Raw genomic sequence first — 11315 nt, forward strand, 5'->3', positions numbered from 1 at the left:
TGCCAGTTTTTTGAAAAATAAGTGCAGCCTGCCCGAACCTTCATCTTTCATCTTCATCGGTTCGAGGAGCTCGAGCTGCAGAATCCTAGGGAACCGTCCAGGTGCTCCTACACTAAATCTCACAGACCGTTTTATTATGCTTGAAAGGTTATATTGGGTCAAATAAAAATGTAATTTTTAAAATGATATTCTCAAATGAGGACACACAGACTTTATTACAGAGAATTATTAACCCAAAATGTTAATAATTAGGATGAAGAGAATTGAACTGAGTTGTAAACAGTTATATTTCTGTAATCTGCCCAAACACGGGCTTGTCCTCCCAGCGTCGGGATACTGGATCCTGCCAATGGGCGTAACCAAACACACCGGTTGCAACACAACACAAGGCATCAGCTCACCCTGGGCTCAGATGGAAATTAATTTTCCTGGCACCTTTCACGAGGAAGGAAAAAAAAACCTGCCCGGTCCGGTTCACGCGGGATTCTTCTTGACCTCCATCGTTCATTTCTGTTTTCCATGTTTATGTACACGACAACTGTGTTCATTTTGACTGGTTTTAGTGGCCATTGAGAGACCAGGACAGATGAGCACGTCCTTGGAGGACAGGACACGGTCGTTAAACCAAACGCTTGTGCTGGCAATAACACGGTTCTTGACCCTTGAAGGACCTTGGTTGTTCTCATCTACATTAGTCACATTGATCCCAGTCACATTTTTTTTTTGTCACGACCCAATCTCATCATTTCACGATGCCCACGGCCCACCAGGAGAGGAGGACTAGACCCCCGCAGTCCCTCAAAAGTGTCAGGGTCCGGACTCTTATTTCTTCAGCTATTTATGTGACGTGGGCTCATGCTCCTGGGCAGTTTCGTAAATTGAAGCGGCAGAGAGATGATATTTCACGGCGCTGGCAGTATAATGGGAAAGTGGACGTCTCCTCACGCTGCTCCAGGTTATTACGGGCGGGGGACGAGAAATTAACGATCCAGGAACTGCGGCTATGGACATTACGACTAACCCGACCAAAACAACATGAACACAGAAACCAACTGCATGGAAAGGAGGTGTGTGTGTGTGTGTGTGTGTGTGTGTGTGTGTGTGTGTGTGTTGGGGGGTGTGTGTGTGGGGGGGGTGGTACGCTGAGGATCGTGACCCCCACCGAAGAAAGCATGAGCCATGCCGTTCTGAGAAATGACAGGGAGGAGCCAAGATGCGTGGCCACCAACATCACATGACCAAATCCGTGACCAAAGTCCAATCTGTTGTGTGCATCAAGTCTCCAGAGACACATAGTTAACAAGGGAGAAGGTGACGGTCCCTCCGCCTCCAAAGTCCAAAAAGCTCTTCTCAGGGCAAGTCTGGGCAGGCGATTAGACAGAGAGTCTGAAGAATGCAGGGAAAATAGGATTATATCTTATTTTTATGGTTTTTAATCTAAATCTGCATCTCTGAGGTCCTCCCAATTCTGTTTTTATGCACTAGCATGAGACACAAGGCCAGTTCATCATCGTAATGCCCTTTCACACCCATGTTAGAAGTTTTTTACAGTTGTGTGTGCTTTAGCATTTTATGTGACATACTGCTGCAATTTATAAATTGTACTGTTCACAGTTACACAAAAGTGTAGAACCCGATTGAAGTAAGTAAGAGAGAAACATTAAAACATCCCACATCAGACCCTCAAGTACAGCATGAGGCTGTCAGACGGATCATGCGATGAGGGAAAGGAGCCCTTCGGGAGCAGACGTGAAATCATTTTCAGTGGATGTGACAGCCACCAAATGAGCAGCAAGCGCCCTCCTCTTCCAGTCACTCACCCTGAAATTTACTAGACGGTCCCTGTGGCCTTGTACCACCCTTTCAAGAAGTGGAAGGGGGGACAAGAGACATAAACTGGGGTGACGTGGCATAACTAGTAACAAGTTCCACACATGAAACGCATGACAATTCTACGTCATGTTCACATGCTACGTGCTCTCTTCATGTGAAATTGTAGTGAAAATATGAGGACATTTAGATTAACAGACATATTTTCCCGGTACTACACATGACAGTAAATGGGAAACATGTTCACTAACGTCACATTCACCAGTTCACCCATCAGAACACTGGAATTAAAACGCCTGATAACCTGCATGTTGGTGTGGGTAGTGGGCGTGGTCACTAATGTTCACTAATTCACCAGTTCACCCATCAGAACACTGGAATTAAAACGCCTGATAACCTGCATGTTGGTGTGGGTAGTGGGCGTGGTCACTAATGTTCACTAATTCACCAGTTCACCCATCAGATCACTGGAATTAAAACGCCTGATAACCTGCATGTTGGTGTGGGTAGTGGGCGTGGTCACTAATGTTCACTAATTCACCAGTTCACCCATCAGAACACTGGAATTAAAACGCCTGATAACCTGCATGTTGGTGTGGGTAGTGGGCGTGGTCACTAATGTTCACTAATTCACCAGTTCACCCATCAGAACACTGGAATTAAAACGCCTGATAACCTGCATGTTGGTGTTGGTAGTGGGCGTGGTCACTAATGTTCACTAATTCACCAGTTCACCCATCAGAACACTGGAATTAAAACGCCTGATAACCTGCATGTTGGTGTGGGTAGTGGGCGTGGTCACTAATGTTCACTAATTCACCAGTTCACCCATCAGAACACTGGAATTAAAACGCCTGATAACCTGCATGTTGGTGTGGGTAGTGGGCGTGGTCACTAATGTTCACTAATTCACCAGTTCACCCATCAGAACACTGGAATTAAAACGCCTGATAACCTGCATGTTGGTGTGGGTAGTGGGCGTGGTCACTAATGTTCACTAATTCACCAGTTCCCCCATCAGAACACTGGAATTAAAACGCCTGATAACCTGCATGTTGGTGTCGGTAGTGGGCGTGGTCACTAATGTGGTAGTAGCCTAGTGGGTAACACACTCGCCTATGAACCAGAAGACCCAGGTTCGAATCCCCCTTACTACCATTGTGTCCCTGAGCAAGACACTTAACCCTGAGTGTCTCCAGGGAGACTGTCCCTGTAACTACTGATTGTAAGTCGCTCTGGATAAGGGCGTCTGATAAATGCCGTAAATGTAATGTTCACTAATTCACCAGTTCACCCATCAGAACGCTGGTATTAAAGCATCTGATAACCTGCATGTTGGTGTTGGTAGTGGGCGTGGAATGCATGCATCCTGCACATAACACTGATATCTCTACCGTACACTATTATTTTTTCTTACCAGGGTTGTGCAACACCAAACTGAAGATTCCACCAGTAAGGTTCAAAGTACGCAGCCAATGCTGTGAGAGATTGACACGCCCTCGGGAGAACCTGGCCTGGTGCATGACTGGACTAGCTTGGCGGTTATATGACGAGAAAAAAGCTAATTACATGCGTGCATACCGAGGGGCCTGCTGGTTCTTCGCGTGCATCGTGCTTAAGCAAATTGCCCCTGATATGAATAACTTTAAAACGATCCATCATGTCAGTAACATGGACGTCGACAGTGTCGGCGTGTATCGCACGTTAGCGGCTTTTCCTCCTTCGATTTATCACGCGTTGCTGGGAGGTGTCTGAAGCGATGCCAGCTAAGATCCATCATATTCGGAGACACGCGTGCACGCGCTGGAGAAAATCTGCCGAGAACGGCTGCGCTTGGAGGGTCGATTTTTACGACTAATGAGCCGCTGCCTTCGGGTGGTGCTTGAGATGCAGCCTTCGACCTGCAGACGAAGGAGCGTGACCTCACTCGATTGGGGGGCTTCTGCCGGCCCCTTCGTGCGATGCACCGCCGGCCAGGGCTGCTGTGTAATCACACGTCTGTGTCGGAACGCCCATTCACCCTCCATCAGTCGTCATGGGAACACTTGTGTGTGTTTTCAAGTGTTTTCATCGAGTCTGTTTGGAAAGGGCTCAGCGTGACCTCTGTCTGACACCTGGGGTCACAAGGTTTAGCCAAACATTCACTAAGACGCGCACAGACACACAGCGTGATTTGTTGGGAGTCACCCACAGCACCGTGTGTGTCAAGGTGTGTAGAGTTGTCTTCCAACCCCACCAGCAGACTCCTGGTCCAGCTACGGGAGCCTCGACTTTATGTTAGCCCTGTGCTAACATATTTTCCTGCACTGCGCTGTATATTACTTTGCACTATCATCACTACTGAGCCTTTTCTAGTCCCATTGTCTAGACACATTTACACATTTACATTTACAGCATTTATCAGACGCCCTTATCCAGAGCGACTTACAATCAGTAGTTACAGGGACAGTCTCCCTGGAGCAACTTAGGGTTAAGTGTCTTGCTCAGGGACACAATGGTATTGTGAACATTAGAGCTGTAACTGGGCCTAAAAAGTTAGAATTCAAGCAGAATTCAGCCTGAGCCGACCCGGCAAGTACGGGCGCTAGATAAAGAGGGAAAGAAAATGAGTGGGTTTAAAGGCTATTTTCCATGTCTCTCGCAATAATTAAAATGCATCACCTGATGATGGTGGCCAAGAGTTGCAAATCAAATGAACACTTCATTAAAAATGTGTGCATTTATAATAAAACTAACTTACAATTCTATGAGTAGCATTTCATACGGAAAGGATAGGTACTATAGGCCAGAAGTTTGTGTTCGCTGGCCTCGGGTTCGGGCCAAGATTTACAGCTCTGGTGTCCATGTCCGGTGTATGCTGTTTGTGTTCGTCTGTACAAATTCTCTCAAATTCTCCCACACCCCCCCTCTGCTACGTTCCCTCCACCGGCTCCCAGTAGCTGCACGCATCAGGTTCTAAATACTGATGCTGGCCTACAAAGCCAAACATGGAGTAGCACCATCCTACCTCACAGCCCTTATTACACCTCGCACTGCACCTCATATACTCCGAGCCTCCAGTACTGCTCGCCTGGTCCCTCCATCTCTGAAGGTAAAAGGAAGACGCTCATCTGGATTCTTCTCCGTCTTGGCCCCTCGGTGGTGGAATGAACTTCCCCTCGAGGTCAGAACAGCTCAGTCACTGAGCACCTTCACACGGCAGCTCAAGACCTTCATCTTTAGAGAATATTTAGATGAACTTGTAACCTTCTTCTTGTCTGACTTCTGTATAGAAACTAGAACAGAGTGAATAAAAAGATTGTATTCATAGTTGGGGTCCTAGTGAACCAGAACTGATCACTTCATCCATGGTAACATGGAAGCAGGTTGTAAGTCGCTCTGGATAAGGCCGTCTGCCAAATGTAAATGTAAATATACATGCGTCTAGACACTGGAACGTCCCTCTGGGGTGCAGTAAAGTATCAATCTATGTATCTTCCATGAAAGCGTGCCCAATCTTTCTGGATGTTGAGGAGCAGACGGGTGAGGGTGCTGCTATTGCATTAGCTTTTCATCATATTTGCGCCGTTGTCAGGATCAGAGCCTCTAATTTCGGTTGCCAGTTGTGCCATTTGTCACTTTTCACTGTGCTGAACGTGATGGGATCGTTCAGAAATCCCAGATGAGAGCTCATTTCAGCCTAATGGACAGACCCGATTCACTGCAGGCTTAGACGCTCGCGCAACAGAGCGACTAGAGTTACCCAGCTGTGCGGCCGGGTAAAAATACACAGGCATGAGTCACACCTAAAAACACCCCCAGCGTGTCCCCTAATGGACAGCAGGGCGGGGTTACACCACTTAAACGCTATAAGACCCGTTTTTAGGCAGCGTGAGCACACTCAAGCTACAATTTCAGGATTGTCCACACGCTCATTCGCTGGCAACAGTCAGCAACATCTGTGTGTGTGGGTTGGAGGGGACGCTGTTGTGGCGTGTGCTGGACAAAGACAGATCTGGCGAGCGCATGACTCTTAAATCACTGTACATATTTATAGGATTTAAAACGGGTCGCCTCAGCTTTTCTGGAAACATTAGCATGCGGGGATATATTGAATTGCATTTTGTTCGTATCCGACGCAGGGTTTCAGAAATAGACGCAGTCAGCAATGTTCTGCGTTCCGGGGAGTATAATGCGAATATGAATACGGTAGCTGGACACAGAAAGCACTTGCTAGGGGACAGTGGGACTGACTACATGGGCCATAATGGCAAGATGGAAGGAAGGAAGGAAGGAAGGAAGGAAGGAAGGAAGGAAGGAAGGAAGGAAGAGGGTTTAAAAAACCTAACTGCTAATTAGAACTAGTCTGGGTCACTTGTGTCACTGTGAATAAAACTGTGAATATGTGAATGTATTCATTTTCACATGATGTTATTTTAATGTTATAATTTTAACATTGATTAATCTGTCATATTTAAAGTACGTAACAAAGACATTAATGTGTATTTAATTTATGAATAAGGTGGGACCTCCACATATCTGGCAACACTGATGGCACGCCCACTTTAACGACATTTAAACATTTAATTTCTACACATATTCACTTTTTTGTCTAAGATGACACCACATTGAAGGAAAAATAAGTCTAATATTTATATGGTATATGAAGTCCAGAAAATCTGGAATTTCACTGGCAATTCATCAAAGCAGGAAAAGTGCCTTCATATATTAATTCAGTACCTGTTTGGGGCTGAAGGTGTAACTGTTCACCAGTTCACTAGTTCGGAAAAGGTCACTGCCGAGGAACCCTGCTGACGTGCCACGTCCAGCCTGGTGCACCGGACCTGCAGATAGTCTTATCTGTGTTTGCTGTCAGATATTCGCCGTGACGTCACGCCGGTCCCGCTCATTGCCCGTGACCTTTGGAACCGGCATATACGGAGCGGACGGGACGAGTGAGACGAACCGCTGGCTGCATTTCAAGCTGGACCGGCTTAAATTATTAAATGAAAAGGCAGGTGAGATGTCAAAGTGCCGTAAGGGCACGCCCCTTTTTCAATTTCCAGACCAGCTTCATGACTGGAAATATGAAGGGAGAATAAAGACCCTCATTGACCTGAATTTCTATTTGGGATCAATAAATCTTATCGATAAAGCTGACCTTGGGTGCCAGGATGGTCAAACAGAGGAACTGTGTGAGCAAGAGGCCCCGCCCCCACACACAGAACAGCTTTCTGTCCCATGTTTGTCCCATGTCCCATGTTTGGTGGAGCCACCCCACCCACTTCAACTCTCACCTCTGTCTGTCCCTGGATCTTTCATCCCCCACGCAGGCCTGTATTCAGATCAAAGGGCCACCACCCCCGCCCCCCCAGGGTCCCACACCTCCACCTCACACCTCCACACGGCTCCAGCGTCCCACACACTGCTGTTCCGCTAATGGAAAACAACACCGCCGCTTGATAAATCAGCGCTGCGCTGCTTCACGGCATTTATGGAAATGTGACTCCGAGCGGCTCGTATTTTTATGGGCTGCTGTTTACAGCGAGTGCTGATCGTGACGCTTCGGGACAAACAAAATGGCGGAGAGTCTCCGACCAAGGGCAGAGCTGAACACCAGCGGCACGGGCCTGGAGACAGGAAACGGCGTGGAACCGCCGCTTTCGTGGCAGCCGTGCAGAAAGCAGCGTCCCGGCAAATTTCATGCTCATGTAGACGCCGAAACAAAGCTGGCAGGGCAGGGCAGGGCAGGGCAGGGCGTCCTGGCCTCCACAGATCACCCGGCCAATGTCAAGGCACATAAAATGTCAGCACATCCAGCGTTTATAAAAAAAACGGGAAGGAACGTTTCACCAAATCGACTCTCCACGCATGGAAACGCGGAACTGGTGTGAAATCATGCACACAGTGATGCAGGAACACAGGGTTTAGTGGGTTCGTACCTCCGTCTGACCACCGCTCTGTTTATGTTCAGTCTCTGCACTGAAGGTCATGCACTGGTTTGTCATTGTGCAACGTCATGCAGCTTCTGCAATTTATGATTGCCTTGCAGGGTTAAATATTGCACCACTTCTGCACACACGCACCTCTAAACATTTGAATATCATTAACACAGAACAGAGACACAAGTCATTCCATATTGGCCAGTTCTTCTCGGTTTGGGGTGCAAAGTCCCTCCAGGCCACAAACCCTGCAGCACCCGTCCCCCTTGTCTGACAGCCCCAGTTCGTCACACTGGGGCTCAAAGCGAAGGTCATCCAGCTTTCATGTCGCCACCTAATTAACTGCCTGAAAGGGGCTGGTTCATGTGAAAATGCAGACACACACACACACACACACACACACACAGGAAGCGCAGACACCTCTGAAGGTCATGAAAATAAAAGAAGCCGGGCTGGTGTGATGATGGAGGAAGGTGGGTGTGTGATGATTATGACTGTCACCTGTCACTAGAGCCTGGTGTGTGTGTGTGAAGGGGGAGTAAAACAACAGGCCTGACATCCCCTCTTTGACGTCAGTGCCAGTCAGAGGCTCGATAAAAGGTCAATATTGTCAGGGTTTCACCCCCGCGGGGGCGGAGCGCAGCTGGGAGGGCGTGGCCAGGAGCCCCTGCTGAAGACCACCAGAGACGGAAACCAGAGAGACCACCGCTACACAGACATTCAGTCCGACCCTGCGTCAGACGGGTCATGGGACCTTGTTTTGTGGCCACTTCTAGTTTCACAGCTAAAAGATGACCTAGAAAAGAAGAGAAAAACTACATGATATGAAGCAAGTCCTTCAGGGTAGCTGCAATGTGCGTGTCAGTCCCCACTTCATACCTTGGCTCTAGTCCGGCCACAAAGTCCAGGTTGGCAGGAGGGCACAGCAACGCCATGTGGTCGCACATGTGCCAGTGTTTACTGTGCCCGTGACACACACACACACACACACAATAAGAGGGGAGGGAGAAATGTAGTGCCCATCATGCTGTCATTTCATCGGCCATCTTCCTCCCGTTCTCCTCTCGAATGGAGCAGCTGAGTGGTCACTCGCGCTCGATGGTGGGGTGGATGGAGGTTATGGAAGCTGTTTCATAACAATAAAAATCCATGTGTGTGACTCACAATGCAGGATGCAGCAGCAGCTGAAGTGGAAAGATCAAGCACACCAGGAATGCCCTGTTACAATGAAATACAAAATGAAATATGAGATGTTTGGAAATGACAACCAATAAGCATACTCTTATTTTAAATGCACCTTTTACTTGATTGTTCTTGTCTTTCACACCAAAGTAGGCCCAACTTTTATCCAGTCGGATCACTGTTGCTATGGTTACCAAGTTTCAAAGTTCTTGACAGTCATCCCAAGAAACTGTTTTATTTGAACATTTAATTCATAATGTAGTAGAGTTCAAGGTCAGAAGTCTGACTTAAAACCAACGTACAACAAGGCTGTAGCCGGTGATGGTGGCATGGCAGCCCTCTTGTACAAAGTACTTGCTATCTGTGCGCCCTTTTGCTCCTAGTTTTACATATAACGCTGAATATTAACTAACATTATTCAGGTCCATACAACATTATTCAGTTGTATGGACCTGATAAACACACGTGGTTTAAGTCTGTCAAGATCTGGTTATATTTTTAGCATCATGGTAGCACAATGAGCCTGTTAAAAAACATTTTTTAATTTAACTTTAGCATTTCTGCTCCAGTTGAAAATGAACAAACAAGATTTCTCAGACAGGCTAACTGCGTTAGCTTAAGACAATAAGAATTTAGGTAAAGGGCCCTTCCTATTGGTTCATCGTCAAGCTTAACTTAATCCAGCTAAATGTGAAATCCTGTTTTAACACAAGTCAACCTGGGCAGCTCGACCCGTGCGGAAATATTCATTATGACGAACAAACTGGCTTGTCCAGCATCTGGAGCAGATCTTTTCAGCAGGGACCCCGGTGCGCCTGGGTATCAGCAGTAAAAAAAAAAAAGGTAGATCAGCACCGACCAGCAAGACCAGTGTCCCAAACACAACAAACCTGCTGGTCTGTGCGGTTCTATTCCTGCAGGGATTCCCGTGAGCGTTCCTGATGACCAGCAGGTCTGTTGTGTTTCGGACGCGGGCCATTCCGGAATGCAAGACGGCGAGGCTGCACATTCGTCCCCTGACGCGGCCCGACTTTCCCTCTCAGCACAAAAATCCCGCTGACTTCCCCCGCCCGCCCCAGGACGCTGCTCTAAATTCAGCCGCGCGATGAAAAGGCCCGAGTCACGGCTGCGCGCGTCACCACCGGTAACCGGGGCCTCTGAGGTACCGTCCCCACACCATGCTCCCCAAGGGGGACGGGTTAAATACAGAGGATGCGTTTCACTGTGCGCGCTGGGTGCTGTGCTGCGGTGCCGCAGTATTCGTCCCGCCCATCCTGACTCCTGGCACCCATGAGGCGCGCATTGCCACGCTGACCTGCTAATTGATGCTGTTAAATACAGAGTACGTGTTTCACTGCGTGCGCTGGGTGCTGTGCTGCGGTGCCGCAGTATTCGTCCCGCCACTTCCTGGCTCCTGGCACCTGTGAGGCGCGCATTGCCACGCTGACCTGCCAATTGATGCTGTTAAATACAGAGTACGTGTTTCACTGCGTGCGCTGGGTGCTGTGCTGCGGTGCCGCAGTATTCGTCCCGCCACTTCCTGGCTCCTGGCACCTGTGAGGCGCGCATTGCCACGTTGACCTGCCAATTGATGCTGTTAAATACAGAGGACGCGTTTCACTGCGTGCGCTGGGTGCTGTGCTGCAGTGCCGCAGTATTCGTCCCGCCACTTCCTGGCTCCTGGCACCCGTGAGGCGCGCATTGCCACGCTGACCTGCTAATTGATGCTGTTAAATACAGAGGACGTGTTTCACTGCGTGCGCTGGGTGCTGTGCTGCAGTGCCGCAGTATTCGTCCCGCCACTTCCTGGCTCCTGGCACCCATGAGGCGCGCATTGCCACGCTGACCTGCTAATTGATGCCGTTGCACCAGGGTAATCTGAGCGAATTAGCGGAGGCTCGTCAACACGTACATCAGAGCGGAGGAAGGAAGAAGTGTGTCAGAGCGGCCCGTAACCCTAGACAGGTAGCGCCGGACGGCGGCCTGGCGGTAACCCTACACGTTACCGAGACGAGGGAGGAAACTGGGCCACGGAAATGCACACCGTCAACAGGCACGGGCAGCGAAAGAGTCCCCCTCCCGCCTAAATATAGAAACGTTACACCTCCAGCACACGCGCGCGTGCAGGCAGAGGACAGCACGTTCTGGATCTGCTCACGCAGGACCTCCCGACCAACTCCACATCCCACGTATCGGGTGCCGCCGGCTGGTCACACGCAGGTACAATGGCCACCCTCGGGGAACAGCGTGTTCCGGGGGACGGGGGCAGTGGTGGCAGTTACGGCCCCGTAATCAGAAGGTTGCCGGTTCGAATCCCGATCCGCTGAGGTGCCACTGAGATGCCACTGAGCAAAGCACCGTCCCCACACACTGCTCCCCGGG

General features: G+C 49.1%; 1 long non-coding RNA gene across 1 annotated transcript; it reads right to left on the minus strand.

Annotated features, from left to right (window-relative positions):
- Positions 1 to 7302: 7302 nt before the first annotated feature.
- LOC114794842 (uncharacterized) lies at positions 7303 to 9920 on the minus strand. Its single transcript, XR_003750384.1, has 3 exons — positions 9824 to 9920; positions 8631 to 8969; positions 7303 to 8547 (listed from the first exon to the last, which is right to left on the minus strand). It is a non-coding gene; the product is annotated as an uncharacterized LOC114794842 (long non-coding RNA).
- Positions 9921 to 11315: the final 1395 nt, after the last annotated feature.

The sequence above is a fragment of the Denticeps clupeoides genome, chromosome 7 (assembly GCF_900700375.1).
Source record: "Denticeps clupeoides chromosome 7, fDenClu1.1, whole genome shotgun sequence".
In the NCBI taxonomy this organism is placed as follows: domain Eukaryota; kingdom Metazoa; phylum Chordata; class Actinopteri; order Clupeiformes; family Denticipitidae; genus Denticeps; species Denticeps clupeoides.